The sequence below is a fragment of the Pinus tabuliformis genome, chromosome 5_1 (genome assembly GCF_031772625.1).
Source record: "Pinus tabuliformis cultivar Carrire ecotype Pingquan chromosome 5_1, CPIR1, whole genome shotgun sequence".
Taxonomy (NCBI): domain Eukaryota; kingdom Viridiplantae; phylum Streptophyta; class Pinopsida; order Pinales; family Pinaceae; genus Pinus; species Pinus tabuliformis.
Genome location: NC_142305.1, coordinates 206,948,675 through 206,970,413, shown reverse-complemented (window position 1 = coordinate 206,970,413; position 21,739 = coordinate 206,948,675).

Here is a 21,739-nt window from a genome sequence, read left to right as displayed (position 1 = left end):
TCTGCCTAATCTACTTGTCTACCCCTACCAGTAAACTAGCTAACCAAAAGTAAACACCCAGTTGTTTTGTTCGAATCGGATTTTGACGATTCATTATGTCAAGGTGTCTTCTGTTCCATCATGGCTGAAACAGCAAGATCATTAAATGTTAGCATTTATAATCTGGCCTTAGCAGTTATAGTCGTTTCCTGACTTCAGAAATTGCTAAATGTTCCCAAATGTCAGCGAGAATAACCAAAAGTTTGTGCGTACGCACCACCAGTAAAATGAGCTGGGTTATATGATGATTTTGTTCATGAAGTATCTCACAATAATTGTTCAAATATGTTACAGCTTCAATGATAAAAAAATAAAAAATAAAATAAAATAAAAATTTAACTGACGTATCACTCTCCCTCTCTTGCTTGTCCAACTGACGTATCACTCGGTCCAATCAATTGTGTATTCACAGGTTTATCTTAAATAGTTTCGAAATATAAAAGAACGTTATCGAACCTCAAGGCAATAATATTAGATTTAGTATTTATTATTGTTATTTATTTATTACTTATTATGGTATTTTATATATATATATATATATATATATATATATATATATATATATATATATATATATATATATATATATATATATATATATATATATATATATATATTTAATATAAAAGAACGTTATCCAATAATATTAGATTTGGTATTTATTATTGTGATTTATTTATTAGTTATTATGGTATATTTTTTTTTAAGTGATTGATTTGATGTTTTGATAAATGCTTGTTAGAATCTATAAATAAGGATTTAGAGAAAGTATTAGTTACTCTGGTATTATCAAAGATATTATAAACATATAAAGACACTGAAAATGGGTGTCTTTTATAAAAGCAAATAAAAATATGACGTGGGTTTAATATATTTAAATGGAATGTTGAAATTTATCCGGATTAAAGAATTTTAGTATGTGTATGTAAGTTTATTTGAAGAGCATATAGTTAATTTAAGATTGACTTATGTTACATGAAAATGATAGATTTAAAATTGGCTTTTGTTAAATAAAAGGATTCATGTTTATTTGGCAAGAGATTTATCAATAAATAGTGGTGAAACTAGTAAGACACATAGCAATGCTTCGACATAAAAATAAAAATTATGAAAAGTTATGAAAGGAAATATGTTATTTAAAGCATCTAGCGTAATGAATTATTTAGTTGCAATGTATACTTTGTTATAGATTTTTACTTATTAATTATGTGTATCTACCAAGTGAGCTTATAATGAGAACCACTTATTAGCATGGCTTATAAAGGCATTAACATATGGTGCAAGCCAAGTGTTATAAATGCCCTGAAAGAGGTTTTTAAAGAAATGAGAACAATGAAATTAAAGTCATACTTTAAATTTAAATATTTTGGTCCACAAGACGTAGAGTAGTCAGTTATAAAGGTTAAGATTATTGTTAAGAAATTCCTTGTGTGAGAGGGAATATGTTCCAAGTGCAGACAAACCATTGTGAAATTTCTCATCAAATATTATGGAATTTTCTTATAAAATGTATTTGTCGTGAACATTATTTTTGTAATCTCACCTTTTGTGAAAAAAATCCTATTGCAAGAGTTCCAAACCCCGAATGAAGACATCCCAATGAAGCAAAAACATTACAAGATATGTTAAGACATATTTTACTAAAATGTGAAGTATTCATACTGAAATTAGAAAACAAAATCATATGACTACTTGTACATTAAGGGAATTATGCCTACCATGAATTTGAGTCCTAACAGTGATGAAATGTTGGAATGACAAGAGTACCCTACTCAGAAACTCTTGTGTTAGCCAAAGTCGTGCAAATTCTATACTTCTCTCAAACTTGTGTAGTACATCAGTTTCTAGAAATTACTTGCATATATCAGCGTCTAGAAATCTTGATTATAGTATTATAAAATACATACTTACAAATTTGTTGTATACCTCATCCAATATCAATATCAGGTTCTCGAAATCCTCTTGTATACCTTGTCCAATATCAATATCAATGTCTCAAAATCCTCATTATCAATATCAGTTTCGACATCACTTTCCGGAAATCTTGATTTTAATTTTATAAAATACAGGATCACAAATTCTTGGATGCTTCAATCAATATCAACATCAATGTTTAGATGCCTCGATCAATATCAGCATCCACTTTCCTTTTTGTAGGTTCTCCCATCCATTCAATGAATGAGTATATAGAGGAAAACAATTTGTCTATCTGTTTTTCATTTTTCCATGCTACGCCTTGAAAATTTTTCCCACTCCATTTGATATAGGAAAAAATAGTTCAAAATTTTTTCCCAAATTTTCCATTCCTTCGGTGTATCTTTGCACCTTTAGGAGCAATTGCTAGTTTGCATATGATTAGGAAGTAGGGTAGTTGGGTTTGAAGGGATGAAGGTTTGGGCTACTCATTCATTGCAAGTGATGATTACATTCTATGTAGTTAACATTTTTTTATCTCTAGATAGTGTGTACCATTAGGTATCCACTAGAAAGGAGTGGTATGTATTTATTTTTAAGTGCTAATGGTAGTCGTACAACATTGAACTTTCAGAACATGGATCATGAAGGTAAATCAAGTCTCTAAGAAGGTGTAGTAGGCATTGTTAGGTTCCCCTAGCAAGCAGTGGCATATGTCATTTTCAAAGTATTGATTGTAGTTCCGAACAAAATTGAATATTTAGAACATGGTAAACAAAGGTGGATTACGTCATAGGTGAAATATCAAACAATAATTAACACAATTATTATTGACCATTACAAATATTGAAGTCCAAGCTTAAGGTGGGTAGTTCCTCCTATGAAAAAGGCATAGGCATCCCCTATGAATTTGAGTTAATACAGAATTATTTCTATCTTAATTGCATGATTGAATGAATAAAACTAGAGAGATTTCTCCTAAATTAGTCAATTTGTAAATTGAAGGAAGGTGGGTGTTATTAATTGTTGCTTTAATTAGTTGTGATTTTGATTATGATGATTTTGCTGGAAAAGTTTATGTATGACGCTTCCTTTCACTATTAATTTTAATAATATCTATAATGTATGTTCTGTACATTTATACAAAAAGTGGGTTGCAATGTTCCCCAGATATAGTCCTTTAGTTATAACGGAATTCATGTTATAGATACTTGGGAAAATTTTAACCTGCCCACCAGAAGGTTGGCAAGAGTTTCAGGAAGGGTTCCTGAGATTAGGTGTCACCGTTTCTCCTTTATGTTCTAAGGACTTCGGGACGAAGTCCATTGCTAAGAGGGGTTGTATGTAGTGCCCACTCTAGTTTCCTGACCTTGATACGACATTATCTTACACACTCTATTCTTCGAGGACCTCAGATTGAGGATCTGGACCCATGACACTATTATTAATGATTGAGATATTCATGGTTGTGATGTTTATGAATGCTTTCCATTGATATTATGGTAGCATGAATGGTTATGTATCTTATCTATCAGTATTATGATCATTGCAATATTAATAGTTAAGTTGGTCTCTATTTGAAATTATGATGAGGGTAGTAAAGAATATGTGTGCGCTCTACTAAAAGCATAATGAGGACAAATTTTATGGATAGGTATATTTCTACGATGTCACGATGTTGATAGCTTAATGAATATGTATGTCTCCATTGATGATTATTGATGATAGCCATGAGGGATGTGTCCCCTATGTTACCTACTTCCTTTAGTTCAGACTTACAATGGACAATGATGTGAATGACCAGGAATTTTTAATGATGCTATTATGATAATTGACTAACATTGAGAAACCGTGTTACTGATGATTATTGAGTATGGCAGGGAACCATCAGAGGCACTCGCATATGACGAGCTGATGACACCTGGATTGACGAAAATTCATATTATTTTATCTTTGAAAGTCTAAGTTGATCTTATAATCTGCCATATATGTTTAACTATATTATGATGATATATTAATGGTTGTAGGCACAGATTAGTTGCTTGACCGAATGACTCACATATGGGTGATGGGGTTGTACAAGTGGACGGAACTACATGGGAGGGGTGGGATAGAGTCCCTGATACCACCCACTAGCACTCCCGCCGTGACTTGGGCTGGAAGGGTTGAAGCACCTTCGCCTTCAAGATCACGATGCCATGAGGGCAGGTTCCAAAGTTGGGTCGCTCATGAGGACTTTACCGGGGGGCGCGCATCAAGGCAGATTCCTTGATCCCCGACACCATTAGTCTCACTATAGCAGGCAACATAAGAGATGATAGTGGTCTATGACGTTGCACTATATTTTCCCCTCGTAATCACTGGATGCTTGAAGGGCAAGTGCTGTGGCACCCTTGGAACTTCAGGGGAATTTCTTTGAAGGGTACGACCAACTTGGCACCCTTGGCATCACAAATAAACTATTAGGTGTGGCACCCTTGGAACTTCTAGGGAAGTTCTTGATAATATGAATTTTCGTCAAACCAGGTGTCATCAACTCGTCATATGCGAGTGCCTCTGATGGTTCCCTGCCATACTCAATAATCATCAGTAACACGGTTTCTCAATGTTAGTCAATTATCATAATAGCATCATTAAAAATTCCTGGTCATTCACATCATTGTCCATTGTAAGTTTGAACTAAAGGAAGTAGGTAACATAGGGGACACATCCCTCATGGCTATCATCAATAATCATCAATGGAGACATACATATTCATTAAGCTGTCAACATCGTAACATCGTAGAAATATACCTATCCATAAAATTTGTCCTCATTATGATTTTAGTAGAGCGCATACATATTCTTTACTACCCTCATCATAATTTCAAATAGAGACCAACTTAACTATTAATATTGCAATCATCATAATACTGATAGATAAGATACATAACCATTCATGCTACCATAATATCAATGGAAAGCATTCATAAACATCACAACCATGAATATCTCAATCGCTAATAATAGTGTCATGGGTCCAGATCCTCAATCTGAGGTCCTCAAAGAATAGAGTGTCTAAGATAATGTTGTATCAGGGTCAGGAAACTAGAGTGGACACTACAAAATCCTTCAGGCACACCAGCCATCAACTTTGGAAATGCTTCTAGTAAGTATTCCTATGGTTTTTAATGTTGTGATTCTTTCATCTTATGGTTATTTTGGGCAAGAAAATGTTTTAGGAATGCGTGATAATATATCGATGGATAGGTAAACAATTTTTTTATAATTGCAATGTCCATTCCATGATATCCTCTCTTTATTGTTTAATTGTATTTTGAACATTTATTTCAATTTTTCTTTATATTTTAAATATGAAATTGAAAGTACTTGGTATTATTTTTGTTTAAACAAAAACCAACGATTGAAGATGAAATTAATATTACACGACATTGATTGAAATCCTTTTAACAGTTTTGTATTGAAAAATTTTCATGATTATTAGAAAAGTTTACTTCCATGTTGTTACTTGAGAACATGTTGTTTATATACTTGACCAAGTTCATGCATTAGACAACAAATTTTTGTTGCGAATAAAATGACAAGGATTAGACATCACACCTCAGATTATTTGTTTTAACAAGTTATTTACAGTTTGAGCTTTTTAGCATGTAACTTAGTTGGCATGATTGTGCCTAAGCTTTCCCTGAAGGTTGAATACTAAGTGACTAAGATTTTCTTTTCTATGGTGACTTTAATTTTTTTATATAGGTCATTGGGCCACACAGTGGCCACTATCGCTTAACTGAAGAAAACTTGTTCGAGTCTCTTTCTCTTATGGGGAAGAATGGCTTTAAAATTGTTGATGTTTAGGTATATGTAATATAAATCCCTTATAGTCTACTTTCATTTATATTCTAGTGTTCATCGTCTTTCATGTCTTACACTCTACATTCTAGGTTCTTTTGTTTACAGAAAAGGAACTGAGTATTGATGGTAAGCAGCAAGATTTGAGGAAAGAGGAGAACACTAACACTGGAGTGAAAAATGCGAAAAGATAGAGAACAGAACCAGTCTAGTGGTACCCTTAAAGCCAATATCTCGCATAAGAAACACACATAGAGACTGATGTTCAAGTATTCATAGTTGGTGAATTCACCTGCAATGACTTGACAACACAATGATAATGTTTTATAGTGATGAAACAACATTTTATGTGTAAATTGTAGTCCAACCAATGTTAAGTTGGAAACTCATATTGTAATACTCGAGTTTTCATATAATATAATTTATGTGGTTGAACTTATTTATAGTTGCACTTGATATTGTTTAGTATTTTAGCTAACATATGTAATTTTGAATTTCCATATTAGATGAACCAATTCACATTGTATGATGTTTTGCTTTTTTTTATTTAGTCCAAAAATCATACTAATTAATCTATGTTGATTAACAATGAACACATAAAATCAATCTAAAACTACTAAATTTGTAGTTTATATTGACTAATGATGAACACAAATAAAATGAATATACGACTAAATTAGTCGTTTATAATGATTATTAATGAAAATAAATGAAATGAATATAAACTACTAAATTAGTCGTTTATATAATGAATATGAAACTACCAAAAAAATATAAATGATTAATGAAATTGATTAATTTTTCATTACAAATGACAACTAAATTTTGTATATATACTACTATTAGTAGCTAATCGAGAGTATCTTATAACATGACAAAAATTTAGTCATATTTCTTTGGTCATTAATTGGTTTCAAATGACGACTAAAATTTGCATATATACGACTATTAGTAGCTAATTTACAGTATCTTATAACACGACCAACATTTTGGTAATATTTCTTTGGTCATTAATTGGTTTTCTCAGATGATCATATAGTAATATATTTTGTTGTATATTTGGTCATTAATTGTGGCAATTAATGACTAAATCAATAACTAAATTAATGACCAAATTTATGACTAAATATACTGCTAGATGATAAAATTGAGACAATTAATTAATGACTAAAAGTTGGCTATGTTATAAGATACTATAAATTAGCTACTACTAGTCACCGAGTGAAAAATAGTCATTTATATGCAAATTTTAGTCATCGTTTTAGTAACTAATTAGCCATTTTGTACTAGTGTAATGAGTGGGTATAAAAAGTCAGGTCACAATCAACTCTACATCTTCCTAGATTATAATTGAAATGTATAATGAGAGAGATGACCTGCCTCTCTCTCATGCTATTCCGATTTCCTTTGTTCAGATCTTCAAACCACTTGTGTCACCGACTTGCTCCTACTTCTGTCAACACTTACGTACCTGCATAAGTGATAAAGAGACAATAAAGAATGCAAAAGCCAATAGGAAATCCAATAATAATCTACTTAGTTGATCAAGGAACATATATATTTTGGGAAGACGAACCAGCAGTTGTATATTAGTTATAAGTAGAACTTCGGCGTAAATCACATATAGAGAGACCTTTGTCGACGCGTTTCGAACCAACCAGTGTGGTTCATCATCGGGACAAGTTGAAGAAACAGATCTAGCTTCGCATGTTAAATAGTCTGAGCAGAGCCTCCAATAGCTATCTTGACCAACGACTCATTTCGACTTAGGGACGAGAGTCAAAAAGTCAATTTGATAATTTAGAGGAAGTTAGTTATCATCGGTGACCATACCTTAAAATATATATAAAAAATATATAAATTAAATAATTTTAGATGGTGTTTACGTTATTAGTTAGTTCAAAGGTATAATTTGATACTTAAAAATTGTAAATTAGATTAAAGACCAAACTTATATATATATATATATATATATATATATATATGGTAATTTTAGGATGGTAGTTAGTTATAATAACTATATATTATTAGTAAGTTAAAATTATATATATATATATATATATATATATATATATATAAATATATATATATATATATATATATAGATATATATATATATATCTATATATAAATGACATAATTTTATATGGTGTTTACGCTATTAGTTAGTTAAAAGGTATAATTTAATACTTAAAAATTGTAAATTAAATGGGAATTAGTTAGATTAAAGACCTATAATATATATATATATATATATATATATATATATATATATATATATATATATATATATATATATAAAAGGTAATTTTAGGATGATAGTTAGTTATAATAACTATATATTACTAATAAGTTGAAATTAAATGGTTAAATAACTAAAAGATACACAAAAATGAATATAAAGTAAAATGAATAAAATTTAATTAAGAACGTAGAATAAATAAATAAATAGAACTTATAAAACTATATATATATATATATATATATATATATATATTAGTTATGAATATATTCATTAATATCTATCACGAAGAAATAAATAGAAAGAGCGACCTAACATAAAAAGAAGGAGAAGGACCGGAAAAAGTCCAGAGCAAGAAGGATAAACCCTAGGAACAACGAAAGCGAAAAATATGAGGGGGGGGGACGAAGAGAAAGACTAGGACGAAAGGGCAGGGATCCAACATCTACTGATCTTCCAGCCGTCATCTCTATGGAGATTGTTAGGCCTAACAATCTCAATAGAGATGACGACTCGAAGATCAGTAGATGTTGGATCCCTGTCGTTTCGTCCTAGTCTTTCTCTTCCTCCCCCCTCTCATCTTTTTCGCTTTCATTGTTCTTAGGGTTTATCCTTCTTGCTCTAGACTTTTTCCCGTCCTCTTTCTTTTTATGTTAGGTCGCTCTTTCTATTTATTTCTTCGTGATAGATATTAATGAATATATTCATAACTAATATATTATTATTATTATTATTATTATTATTATTTTTAAAGGTCTATTTATTTATTTATTTAATTTATTATTATTATTATTATTTATTTATTTATTTTTTGGATTTATTTATTATTTATTATTTATTATTTTAATTTTTATTGTTTATTTATTTATTCTACATTCTTAATTATATTTTATTCATTTTACTTTATATTCATTTTTGTGTATCTTTTAGTTATTTAACCATTTAATTTCAACTTATTAGTAATATATAGTTATTATAACTAACTATCATCCTGGAACGAAAATTTCACTTGGCTCTGCGGCGATTAGGGTTCTGAGAAAAGCGTCGACGGCGCAGACGGTACAGCACTGGATCCATTCACAAACTAGACCAAATCACCTGTTGCGTAGCAGCGTTGCAGGGTACTAGAGTAGCTCAATGGAATCTCCTCAGGGGAGGGCGTCAGAGCCCTCCCCATCGCAACACGGTCCTGAGTAGGCATTCATCTTTGGATCAGTCGACAAGGAGATACTGAACAAAGAGAACAAGCATCAACATGAAAACAAGAAGACAGGAGGTCGGAAGGACAAAGCCAGCATCACAGAAGACAGAGAGGAAAAACTAGAAGAAATTCCGAAGGTTTCCTCGACAACATGTAAACCTATATCTAAAGAACGACCACGAATAGAGCTACCTGGACACAAGATTGACAAGCGAATCGAATTCATGAGGGATCATGCCCTTATTGGGAAGTTCATAGGGTTCTGGCCGACAGAAAGAGCCTTATACAGATGGATTGCGGCGAAATGGAAGCCCAAAGGAGATGTTACTCTGCAGCTAGGGCCGAAAGGCTTTTTCACAACAATTTTTTTCTGTCTTGAGGACAAATACAAAATTTTTGGAACAGGGCCCTACTTCTTCAACTCAGCGGGCCTGTATCTGAGGGAGTGGATACAAAGATTCAACCTGGATAAGAAGATCTCACTTGGGCGCCAGTTTGGATCAAAATGTACAGACTTCCAGATGAATATTGGGACGAGGACATTCTCAAAGATATAGGAAATGGACTGGGGGAGTACATCAGGGTTGCAGAAGAAACAAAAATGTGCAGATACACTTCCTATGCTCGCATCTGCGTCTTCATGCGCGTGAACGAAGCCCTGCCAGAATCGGTAAGTCTCACTCACCGTGACGAAGAATGGATTCAACCTCTGGACTATGAGCATGTACCCTTTCGTTGCAGGAAATGCCATGCTCTTGGGCATCTATTCCGAGACTGTCCCCTGAATACCAAAGCCAATACTCCTGACCCCTCTGAAACCCTAACCCAGGACGGCTTCACCAAAGCCCCTAGCCGAAGGCGCGCGCACAAGAAACCCTCAAATGGGAATAAGCCCCAGCAAAATAACACCCATGGCCCAGCTACTAAGAACAGTTTCGAAATCCTTGCTCAATCCTCTGATGAGAAACCCCCGATCTCCGAGTCTAACCCTGCCCCTCCTACCTCCTCCTCCCATCCCCCCCCCCCCATATCCTCCCCCACCAAACGCCAAATCCCCATCATCATCACAGATAACCCCTCAGGAGGACTGAAAGAGTCGGCAAGGAAATACAAGGATATGGAAGTCGATGGAAAGATAGACCCCCCTCCAAGCTCAGAGATTAATATGGAAGGAAGCAGTCAAGTGCAACAGATGGAAGAAGAACCAGAAAGCATAGATCTGAACGGCCTAGACATTCTAGAACTAGAATTGGCATGCAAAAAGAAAGCATATGATAGTATACCCGAAACCCAACTCAGCAAGCTGGAAGTGGTCATTTCGAGAGCCTATCAGCAGCATCAACTAGGTATACAGCCAGGAATCCATTGGGATGGAAGCTGATGAGCCCCAACAATGTACAATTATTTGGGCTCATTCAACTTCCTAATTTGACTTAATCCACCATTCTCATTTGTTTATTGCATGTTTTTGATTATTTTTATGTTAATAGAGTGAATTTGGTTAGTCATTATGCCAACAAGTCTAATGGGTGCTTTGTGTAGCCTTGTTGGTCAACTTGGAGACAAATTTGAAGGTCTTAATGAGCACCTGGCAGCCAAATTCGTGGGAGAACAAGCTAGAGGATTTGTAGGAAGGTGTTCCCTTCATTTATGGGCCCTTACCTTGAATTCTCCACCATCAGCTCGGAGTTCAAGGGCCACCGAATCAATCAGCTCAAGGGCAGCCAAGCAAGTCAAGTTGGACTGCTGTTAACTCCAAGTCTTGGGCAGCCAAGTCCCTAACTTTTAGGAGGACTGTTGGGTCCTCAAATTGTATAAATAAGAAGGCTTGGGGCCTCATTTTGGTTAGCTAGTTGGTAGTCATTTTTGTAGCTAGTTAGTCATTTTGTTTTAGCCATTAGTTAGCTAGCTTGTAGTTCGATTTTTAGGCCATGGATTAGCTTTGCTTTTAGCTCATTCTCAAGCTCTCCTTATGGACAGTTTTGACGTACTTTTCATTTCTTGATTAATAAAGATGGATCCAGCTTTGCACCAGCTCTAAATCTTTCATGGGAGGCTGTAGCTCTTGGGGTTGGGCCCATCTCAAGCGCCCAGTACCTCCCTTGTGTATCTTTATGTGTTTGCTGTGTTCTTGAAATAAAAATCTGCTCTTTAGATCTTGCTTTGTTATGGTAGTTGGTTTTGATGGGTAACGTAGCTTTTTATGCTTAGAATCGATTGGTAGGAGTTTGTTATGCATTTAGATCTTTTGGAATGCTCTTTCTCACGTGAAGTACATGGTTCTCTTTCCAAACAAAGCTGTTGTTCATTTATTTCATTGACAATTAGATTAAGTTAGCTAGGACTTGGTTTGTTTGCAAGAATTCATTGATTCGTTTAAATGAGCATTGTGCAGGGCATCTCTATCATCTTCATCACCTCCTTGTTCATCTGAGCCTCGTTCAGATCAGCTCCTCCATCACCAAGTCTGTTCCCTCATCTCCCATCTTCTCTTTTGCCAAGTAACCTTACCTTCTTCTCCATTGTTGTCTCAACTACCTTCAAGCCAAGTCAGCCTTCCACATGATCTCACCACTCCATCCATCAACTCCTGGATAACTTCAGACCCCCATCCTACCTCCATAACCATCCATGCATCTTCCATCAACCATCCATCCTCAAACTTCCACTTACAGCACATCCTGTAGAAATCCCTGCGTTTCCTGTAGAATCCCCTGCAGACATCCTGTAGGAGGCCACTCACTCGGTTGCTGAGCCTCTGAACGTGAGGAACCTCTATGGACTGATGCTGAGGATCTCTGGGGACCTCTCCTAGCCTCCCCAACCTTTCCCAAGCTTTCCTTCCTTCCGCATCACATCTGCACAACCAAACCCTAATAAGCACAAAATCACAATCACTCCATCCACTTAAAGGAAAAAATACAAAAACATGTCTTTTAAGATGCAAGTAGATTAGATTCATGCATTTTCACTTATTAGAAGTAATGGCATCATTGGTATAAGTTTCCTTCACATTCTTTGCATCATAGAGGTTAGACTAGCTAAATTAGGGTTTCCTAGGGTTTCCATGTTTTGATTTGCTTTCAGTTCATTTTTGCCAAGTAGATTAGTCTTCTTTGAGCTAGCTTTCGACCATCATTGATAAAGCTTCTTCTGTGAGCCTATAGAAGTTGGCTTGAGCCCTAGTGGACTTGTGCCAGCTGACCAAGTGACAGCTGCGACAAGAGCTAGTACTTGTGCATACAGCACCGTCGCTTCCAAGTTTGTACGAACTACCGGGTTGATAAAATTAAGAGACAGGAAGCCCCAGGAGTTGTAGCATTATTGCTACAATACTGGAGCTCACCATCTTTTTGGCGCCGTTGCCGGGGAAGCGGCAGAGTATTGGTGATTGTTGCTATTCTTCTATTTTCTACTACAACCTTCTTCTAAGTAGTTTACTTCATTTCCATTATGCAATTTCATTTATGCAAAAGTAGATTAGCCTTTCTTGCTTTCCTAGATTAGCATTTCCTGCTTTCATAGATTAGCATTTCCTGCTTTCATAGATTAGCATTTCCTGCTTCCCTAGAATAGCCTTTCAATTCCGCATTTCAATTCTGCAAGCGTAGATTAGCATTTCAATTCCACAAGCGTAGACTAGCATTTCATTCTTGCAATTTCATTTGAGCAAAATAGATTAGTCCTTTCAATTTCGCAAGATAGTTAGTTGTAGTTCAATCTATTTCATGCTTTGTAGGAGTAGAGATAAGTTAGAAACATGATTGCACAACACCCCCACTTCTTCACACAGCCAACGTTCTTCTTCGGTGGCTATGATGAAAGGACCCCTGGGTGGACATCAAGACATATCTGAAGAACCTCTAGGGGAGAAGAAGAAGAAACATTCCTCTGAAGCAAATGGCTACAAGCAGAGATGTTGGGAGCAATATCTTGTCCAAAGATGAATTTGAAAATCAGATCGAAGATTTCAAGAGTGATATGAGGCAGTTTCTTGCCATGCAACTGGATACCTTGCGGATCCAAAAGAAGCAAGGAGAAGCCAAGAGGGCTTTGGTCATTTTTTGTCCTAGGTGCCTTAAAAAGCATCCTAGGAACGAATGTCCAATGCACTCCCTAGAAGTGTGTTTCATCTGTGAAGAATACCATCCTACAGATCAGTGCCCTTCCTTGCCTAGAATCAAAGCTACATATCAAAGAGCCAAGGGAGCCACTGAATCACTCTGTTATATAAACCAAAGGAGGCCACATGGACCCATACCCTACCAGCAGGAACTACAAGGGACACTCGAGACCTATTATGACCCTTATCAAGCCACCTTCATGCCTTCTTGGGGTCCCCCTGCTCATCCTTCCTGGTTCACACCTCCTCCTTATTCCTTCACAGATCCATATTATGCCCAACCAGCTGCTCATTCGTTTCACTCTTATGCTCAGCCACAGCCTCAGTGGAATGCACCTTATCAGGAGTGGAGGCCCCAGTACAACTCTCATCCCACTCATTTTCCTCCACCACCTGCTCATCCACAACCATCGCCTCCTCCTCCACCAAGGCAACCCCAAATTCCTACCCAACCACAATGCCATCCATCTCCATCTCAATTTCACACCTCCACTCAGCTACCCGTACCTCCATTTCCAAAACCATGCAATGGAGCAGCTCAACCCCATTGCAAATCTGAGGCACAACATGTGCAAATGATTCCTCGTGAGCTCAATGATGTTCACCAAAGCTCAGGAAAAGTAATGCAAAAAAGAGATCATCTTGGAAGCATTGAAGGATCACATCCAGCAAAAGAAAATTCAAAAGAGGAGATCAAAGAACCAAGGGCTGCACTTGATGAAGAAAAGAGATCAGAATCAGAGATCGAGAGAGTTCCCTCATGGTTACCATCAAATCCTCCATGTATTCCAGAGAAAAATCAACAACAAGAGGAAGATCAGAAGGTCATGATAGAAGGTGACATGAAGAATGATCCAAATCAGCAAGATGACCAAGGATATCAAAGCTATATTGAGATATGGTTTCAGAAGGTCACTAAGTTGCAGCAGTACTCTCCTCCTCAGCTATGTTTTGTACTTTCAAAGTCAGATCATGTTGTCTCTGAAAGTTGGATAGTTGTCAAAGCATGCATTCCGAGCCTTTACATCATCTTGTCTCTAATCTCGATGTGCACATGGCTCCATTGGAAGTATTCTTATACTTGAAAATGATTTTGTTTTTCAAGTAGGGTAGGGTAGAAAAAAATGAAAAAAAAAGGAAAAATAAAGAAATGAAAAAATGAAAATAAGAGAAAAATAAAAATCTAAGGTGAAAACCCCCTCGGAGGCGCCTTAGATTGGCTCATTGATTGAAAACCTCCATGAGGCGGTCAATGGGTTGGAAAGAAAAGAAAATAAAAGAGAAAAAGATCTTTGGGTGAAAACCTCCCTTGGAGGCGCCCAAGGCAGGCAATTAGGGTGAAAACCTCCATGAGGCGCCCTAGTTGTTTTTCAAAAAAAAAAAGAGAAAGAGAAAAAGAGAAATAAAGCTAATCTCCATTTCATGTTGCAGCAATGACATTGCAGGTTAAAGAAGGACGTTTCATGATAGGAGGAGCACTCAAATCAGAGACAAAGGAGTTTTTGTGCCTTCTACAGGAAGTTTCGTATCTTCTACAGGAAGCTTACAAAAAAGCCAAATTGATCTCTGAGGAGGACCTGAAGGCTTGTAATATGTCCATGAGGCCTTCCCACATCCATGTTTCCATTCCTCACCCCTTTTCCATCATTTTTTTCATGTCATTATGCTTCCTTCCTCAAAATTGTGTCTTCTACAGGAAAGCTCTGTATTTCTACAAGAAACATCTCGTAGAACCTTTGGACGAGCCAAATCCAATTTCAAAAGTGAATGTGATGGTGGGAGTCTATTGGTCAGGCCTGCAAGCACTTGTGTGTCCATCCCTTTCCTTTCTCCATCATTTGTCCACTTCATTTGCTTCTCATTGTGCTTCTACAGGAACTTCCTGTAGAAATTGTGGGAAACTAGGCATACATTTCAAAAAGTGGTTTGGCCAACATGCTAGCTTCCTCAAGGGTTCAGAGGTCCTCATGCAGTCTTCCAACTCATCCTCCACCATCTCCATACCTGCATCACAAACAAAATTCTTTTTGTCATCCCATGCAAGCACATGCAAAAAGCCTTGAGGCAAAAATCCATAGAACCAAATTTGTTTTTGCCATAACTTGAAAACCATGCATCCATTTGACAAACCGCTTTATGGGGAATTGTACAAGGTTGATGACAACATGCCTGAGCAGTTTCATGCAATTCCGATGCACGGTTTCCAAGAAATCAGCCTCCATCACCATCAGCCATTTTTTCATTTTCTCCATAACCGCGCATCTGTTTCAAAACCTGTTTCATGGGGAGATGCACATGGATGATAGTAGCCTACCCAAGCAGTTTCAGCCGATTCCGATGCACGGTTTTCGAGAAATCGACCTCTGAAATCTTCAGCCATTTTCTATTTTTCTCGAAATCCGTGCATCCATTGATCACGAATTTGCTATGGGAGATGCATATTGATGATAGAAACATGCTCAGCAAGTTTCAGCTAGATCCGCTTTGGCGTTTGGGAGAAATGTCGAAAACAAGTTCTGGTTTGGTGAAGATGCAGCAACAGCAGCTTGGACGTGCAGATTTGAACGTGGAAACAATTGTCTGGAGCTTGGATCCGGCCAGAGGACGCCTGCACAAGAAAAAAACAACCATGAATCATCAATCAAGCCACCATGCAACTACATCAACACATGCATGCAGCAAATGAAGATCAACACAGGCATGCAGCAAAGCAACCACGCACGACTTGCAGGTACGTGACTAAACTTGTTCCTCTGTTTGCATAAATCTAATCTAAAGCATTGCATGAATGGATGAGATGGTGAGATTCAGTTAGAAAGGTAGCAAGACACCCAGTTCTCTAGCGCTCAAGGAAAAATCACGCAGCGTACGTGTATGGTCATTCATGAAAAATTTGAAAAACACAGTTAATGGAAGATTTGTTGAACTTCAGTGCACAGGGCTTCAATTGATTAACAAATAGAAGGAGACATACAGTTAATAAATAGAACTGCAGTCTGCATGTGGCCACGTACACCTGGCCACTTCACTCCCTCACCAAGAATCACGCAGCAGTGTAAAATGCTCGGCTGAACCTCACACCACCTGCTGTCCATTTGCACTTGACTGAAGTATGCATCCTCCGATTCCAAAAGTGATGAACTAGTCATCCTCCACTGGTTTCTACCTGTTTTCAAAATTATCCCACGTATCAAGCTCGCTCAGAGGCGTAGGGGCACTCTACAGGTGTTTCTACAGGAAGACGTTCTACAGGAAAGAACAGCAGAGCCTTCTAGAGCATAAAAGCTTGGATTTTTCTTCGACAAATTGGGAATCCCGAAAGTGGTAGGACCGAAAACACTCTTCCATGTATGATATACTCCAAAAGAGTGGTGAATTGAGCTGTTGTGAATTGGAGGGTGACCATGCATGAATTTTCTTGAAAAACACTTGCTAATAGAATATGTTTTAATGCTTGAAATAAGAGGCATCACAACAAATGGGTAAAGCAGATCTGAAGTAGTGCACTCCCTCTACCCAGTCAGCAGGCATCAGAAACAAGGGTTAAGAATGCTCCCTTCTTAACCCTTCTCTCAAAACAGTGTCTCTTCAAATCTGCCCAATCGTACAAGGACAACACCAATCAAAGAAAATGCTCATATTTGTGTTTTCTACATGACTGTTGATTTGTTTGCAGGGCTTGCACCATACATATTGAAATATACGCGTTGGGTTAGACTCTGACTTTGATTCAGAAACAACAAAAAAAAAAAAAAGAAGGGAAAAAGAAAAAAGGGTCAAAAAGTCTCATGGAAGTGCTCCTCTGTAAGCTGGTTACAGGAACACCATACAGTTAGAAAGAAAATTGGGAAGCCTTCAAGGACATGATAGCAGAAAGTGACATAACAGCCCTCACCTATGATATCAGTCCTTCTAACCGTGAGGAAGAAGAGAAGAAAGGGGGAGAAGATGAAGGATAGCCACAGCCAAGCTGAAAGGAAAATCACCCACAGCCGAGCAGGACATAGTGGTGCTGTTTTTTCCCTACAGGAAGCCCAAAATTGCAGAAACAGGCTTCTACAGGAAGCCCGAAATTGCAGAAACAGGCTTCTACAGGAAGCCCCAAAAAGGTAAAACCCAAAGAGACGAAGGTGGACATCCTATCAAAGGAGGCAGCAGCCATACTTGCCACCATTAGCACACCTCCAAGACCAAAAAGGAAGGGAAAGAGGCAAACCTTCATGTACTTTGAAGCAAAAAAAAAGGAGCACACAAATAAAAGTGGGCAAACCCAAACCACTGTCAAAGGAGCAAATTGTCATTAAGGACACGAAAGCGGAACAAAAGGAGGAGCCTCCTTCAAAAATATCCATCAGCTATGAACAGGGAAGGCCGAAGACATCCACTTAGAGAGAAAGAATGAAAATGTTGGACACAAAGGCCTCTCTACAGGATGCTGAGACAGTTCTACAGGAAGTCCTGAAAACACTATTTTGGCTTGGTTCTAATTGATTGTCTTGTGTCTCCTTATTTCACTGATGTTTGTGAAATTTATAAAAGAGGAAGGTGTTTTCAACTTGGGACTTGGGTGTGTTCGTATATTGCTACTTATTCAATTTACTTAAGCACAATAACCTGCTTACCAAAGCCTTTGAAAGTGGGGTGATTTGGTGATGGCTTCATTCTGCTAACTGGTCCAACTTAGCATTTGAGGAATTGTTGGCAAGGTGTTCATCTTTGGTGATTTCTGTGAAGGTATTACTTTGGAGCTGAGAGGTGATAGTTTGATGGTATATTTGCTTTCACACAAAATGCTAGTAAATTGTCTTTGACAGAGAAGAAGGCACCACTTCTTCCATACGATTGCATAAACTTGTGCACTCATAACAAGGCTGAGGATTCACTAAGAAAAGCTAGCAGACTGTTTCTACAGGAAGACAGAGACTGTTTCTACAGGAAGCCAGCGAACAATTTCTACAGGAAAGTCTAAAAAGCGGGAAGCCAAAGGAGAAATCGGCCGAAATGCTAGCCAAGGAAGTCACCAAGGCCATCAAAGACAAGGGGAGAGATTTGGTTGCTCAGAGGATGAGCAACACTTTCAGTAGGGGGGTGATGATGAGCCCCAACAATGTACAATTATTTGGGCTCATTCAACTTCCTAATTTGACTTAATCCACCATTCTCATTTGTTTATTGCATGTTTTTTATTATTTTTATGTTAATAGAGTGAATTTGGTTAGTCATTATGCCAACAAGTCTAATGGGTGCTTTGTGTAGCCTTGTTGGTCAACTTGGAGACAAATTTGAAGGTCTTAATGAGCACTTGGCAGCCAAATTCGTGGGAGAACAAGCTATAGGATTTGTAGGAAGGTGTCCCCCTCATTTATGGGCCCTTACCTCGAATTCTCCACCATCAGCTCGGAGTTCAAGGGCCACCGAATCAATCAGCTCAAGGGCAGCCAAGCAAGTCAAGTTGGACTGCTGTTAACTCCAAGTCTTGGGCAGCCAAGTCCCTAACTTTTAGGAGGACTGTTGGGTCCTCAAATTGTATAAATAAGAAGGCTTGGGGCCTCATTTTGGTTAGCTAGTTGGTAGTCATTTTTGTAGCTAGTTAGTCATTTTGTTTTAGCCATTAGTTAGCTAGCTTGTAGTTCGATTTTTAGGCCATGGATTAGCTTTGCTTTCAGCTCATTCTCAAGCTCTCCTTATGGACAGTTTTGATGTACTTTTCATTTCTTGATTAATAAAGATGGATCCAGCTTTGCACCAGCTCTAAATCTTTCATGGGAGGCTGTAGCTCTTGGGGTTGGGCCCATCTCAAGCGCCCAGTACCTCCCTTGTGTATCTTTATGTGTTTGCTGCGTTCTTGAAATAAAAATCTGCTCTTTAGATCTTGCTTTGTTATGGTAGTTGGTTTTGATGGGTAACGTAGCTTTTTATGCTTAGAATCAATTGGTATGAGTTTGTTATGCATTTAGATCTTTTGGAATGCTCTTTCTCACGTGAAGTACATGGTTCTCTTTCCAAACAAAGCTGTTGTTCATTTATTTCATTGACAATTAGATTAAGTTAGCTAGGACTTGGTTTGTTTGCAAGAATTCATTGATTCATTTAAATGAGCATTGTGCAAGGCATCTCTATCATCTTCATCACCTCCTTGTTCATCTGACCCTCGTTCAGATCAGCTCCTCCATCACCAAGTCTGTTCCCTCATCTCCCATCTTCTCTATTGCCAAGTAACCTTACCTTCTTCTCCATTGTTGTCTCAACTACCTTCAAGCCAATTCAGCCTTCCACATCATCTCACCACTCCATCCATCAGCTCATGGATCACTTCAGACCCCCATCCTACCTCCATAACCATCCATGCATCTTCCATCAACCATCCATCCTCAAACTTCCACTTACAGCACATCCTGTAGAAATCCCTGCGTTTCCTGTAGAATCCCCTGCAGACATCCTGTAGGAGGCCACTCACTCGGTTGCTGAGCCTCTGAATGTGAGGAACCTCTGTGGACTGATGCTGAGGATCTATGGGGACCTCTCCTAGCCTCCCCAACCTTTCCCAAGCTTTCCTTCCTTCCGCATCACATCTGCACAACCAAACCCTAATAAGCACAAAATCACAATCACTCCATCCACTTAAAGGAAAAAATACAAAAACATGTCTTTTAAGATGCAAGTAGATTAGATTCATGCATTTTCACTTATTAGAAGTAATGACATCATTGGTAGAAGTTTCCTTCACATTCTTTGCATCATAGAGGTTAGACTAGTTAAATTAGGGTTTCCTAGGGTTTCCATGTTTTGATTTGCTTTCAGTTCATTTTTTCCAAGTAGATTAGTCTTCTTTGAGCTAGCTTTCGACCATCATTGATAAATCTTCTTCTGTGAGCCTATAGAAGTTGGCTTGAGCCCTAGTGGACTTGTGCCAGCCGACCAAGTGACAACTGCGACAAGAGCTAGTACTTGTGCATACAGCACCGTCGCTTCCAAGTTTGTACGAACTACCGGGTTGATAAAATTAAGAGACAGGAAGCCCCAGGAGTTGTAGCATTATTGCTACAATAATGGAGCTCACCAGAAGCCTCCCCCCAAAAGATACCAAAAAGAGAGGAAGAAGAACGGATCTACAGAGAACGATCGAGATTGGGAAAATCCTGGTAGACTCAGGCAGGTATGCTAAACTAACAAAGTACTATAAATCCTCTGCTAATAGTTGAACCATGAAGCTTGTATGATGGAACCTAAGAGGGCTCAATAGCCCTGGGAAACTTAGAATGTTAAAAACATGATTAAAATGGAAAAGCCGCAACTATGCTTTTTCCAGGAAACCAAATGTAATGGCTCTACTTTAGGTAGCATACTCTCCAAAGCCTGGCCAGGATGTTGATTGGTAACGGTAGATGCCTCTGGAGCTTCAGAAGGGCTTGCTATTGCATGGAACACTCAAGCGTTAAATCTCCCAGATTTTCACGCTTCTCATCATCTCATCCAGGCAGCCTTCCACATTTTAGTTACGAACATTCATGGAAACCTATCAAATGTATATTTACCGCAGGATACAGGAAGCAAAATTGCGATTTTGGACACCATAGAAGCTTTGAAAAACAACAGGAGGCACCCGCTCTGGATTATTGGAGGGGATTTTAACATGATTACCAAGCTAGAGGAGAAGATCGGGGGGAGAAATAGAATGGAACAAGAAAATGCCCATTTCAAGGACTTCATTCAGAACACCTCCCTCATAGATATGCCTTTTTGTAACGGCACTTTTACATGGAGCAATCGCAGAGCAGGAAAGCATCAAATTGCATCCAAACTAGATCGCTTCCTCATATCAGATAACGCGGTTCACCTCGGAGGAGACATTTCAGCTGCAATTCTTCCGCATACCGGTTCGGATCATCGGCCGATTGCCCTTCAATGGCAAAGACCAGGTGACTTGACCAGGAGACCCTTCCGCTTCGAAGAGTTCTGGCTCTCGCACCCCACGTTTAAAGACTTTGTCAAAACTACATGGACTTCCTTTATCCCACCAGAAGGGTCCAAGATGTATAAGTTCCAACAGAAGCTCAGGTTTCTAAAAAATCACCTAAAGCGCTGGAATAGGGAAACCTTTGGAGACATCTTTAAAGCGCAACAAGATCTAAACCGGGAATTGACGGACCTCCAACAAAAGGTAACCATAGAGGGGCACACTGAGGTGACTCTGGAACAGGAACGACGCATCCACAGACAACTTGAGGAAAGGCGGAAGAAGGAAGAAGTATTGGAAGCAAAAATCCAGAATCAGATGGTTGAAGGAAGGCGAGCGAAACACTAAATTCTTCCACAGAACCACTATTCAAAGAAGAATGCACAACAGCATACCTTTCATTCAAAAGCAAGGGGG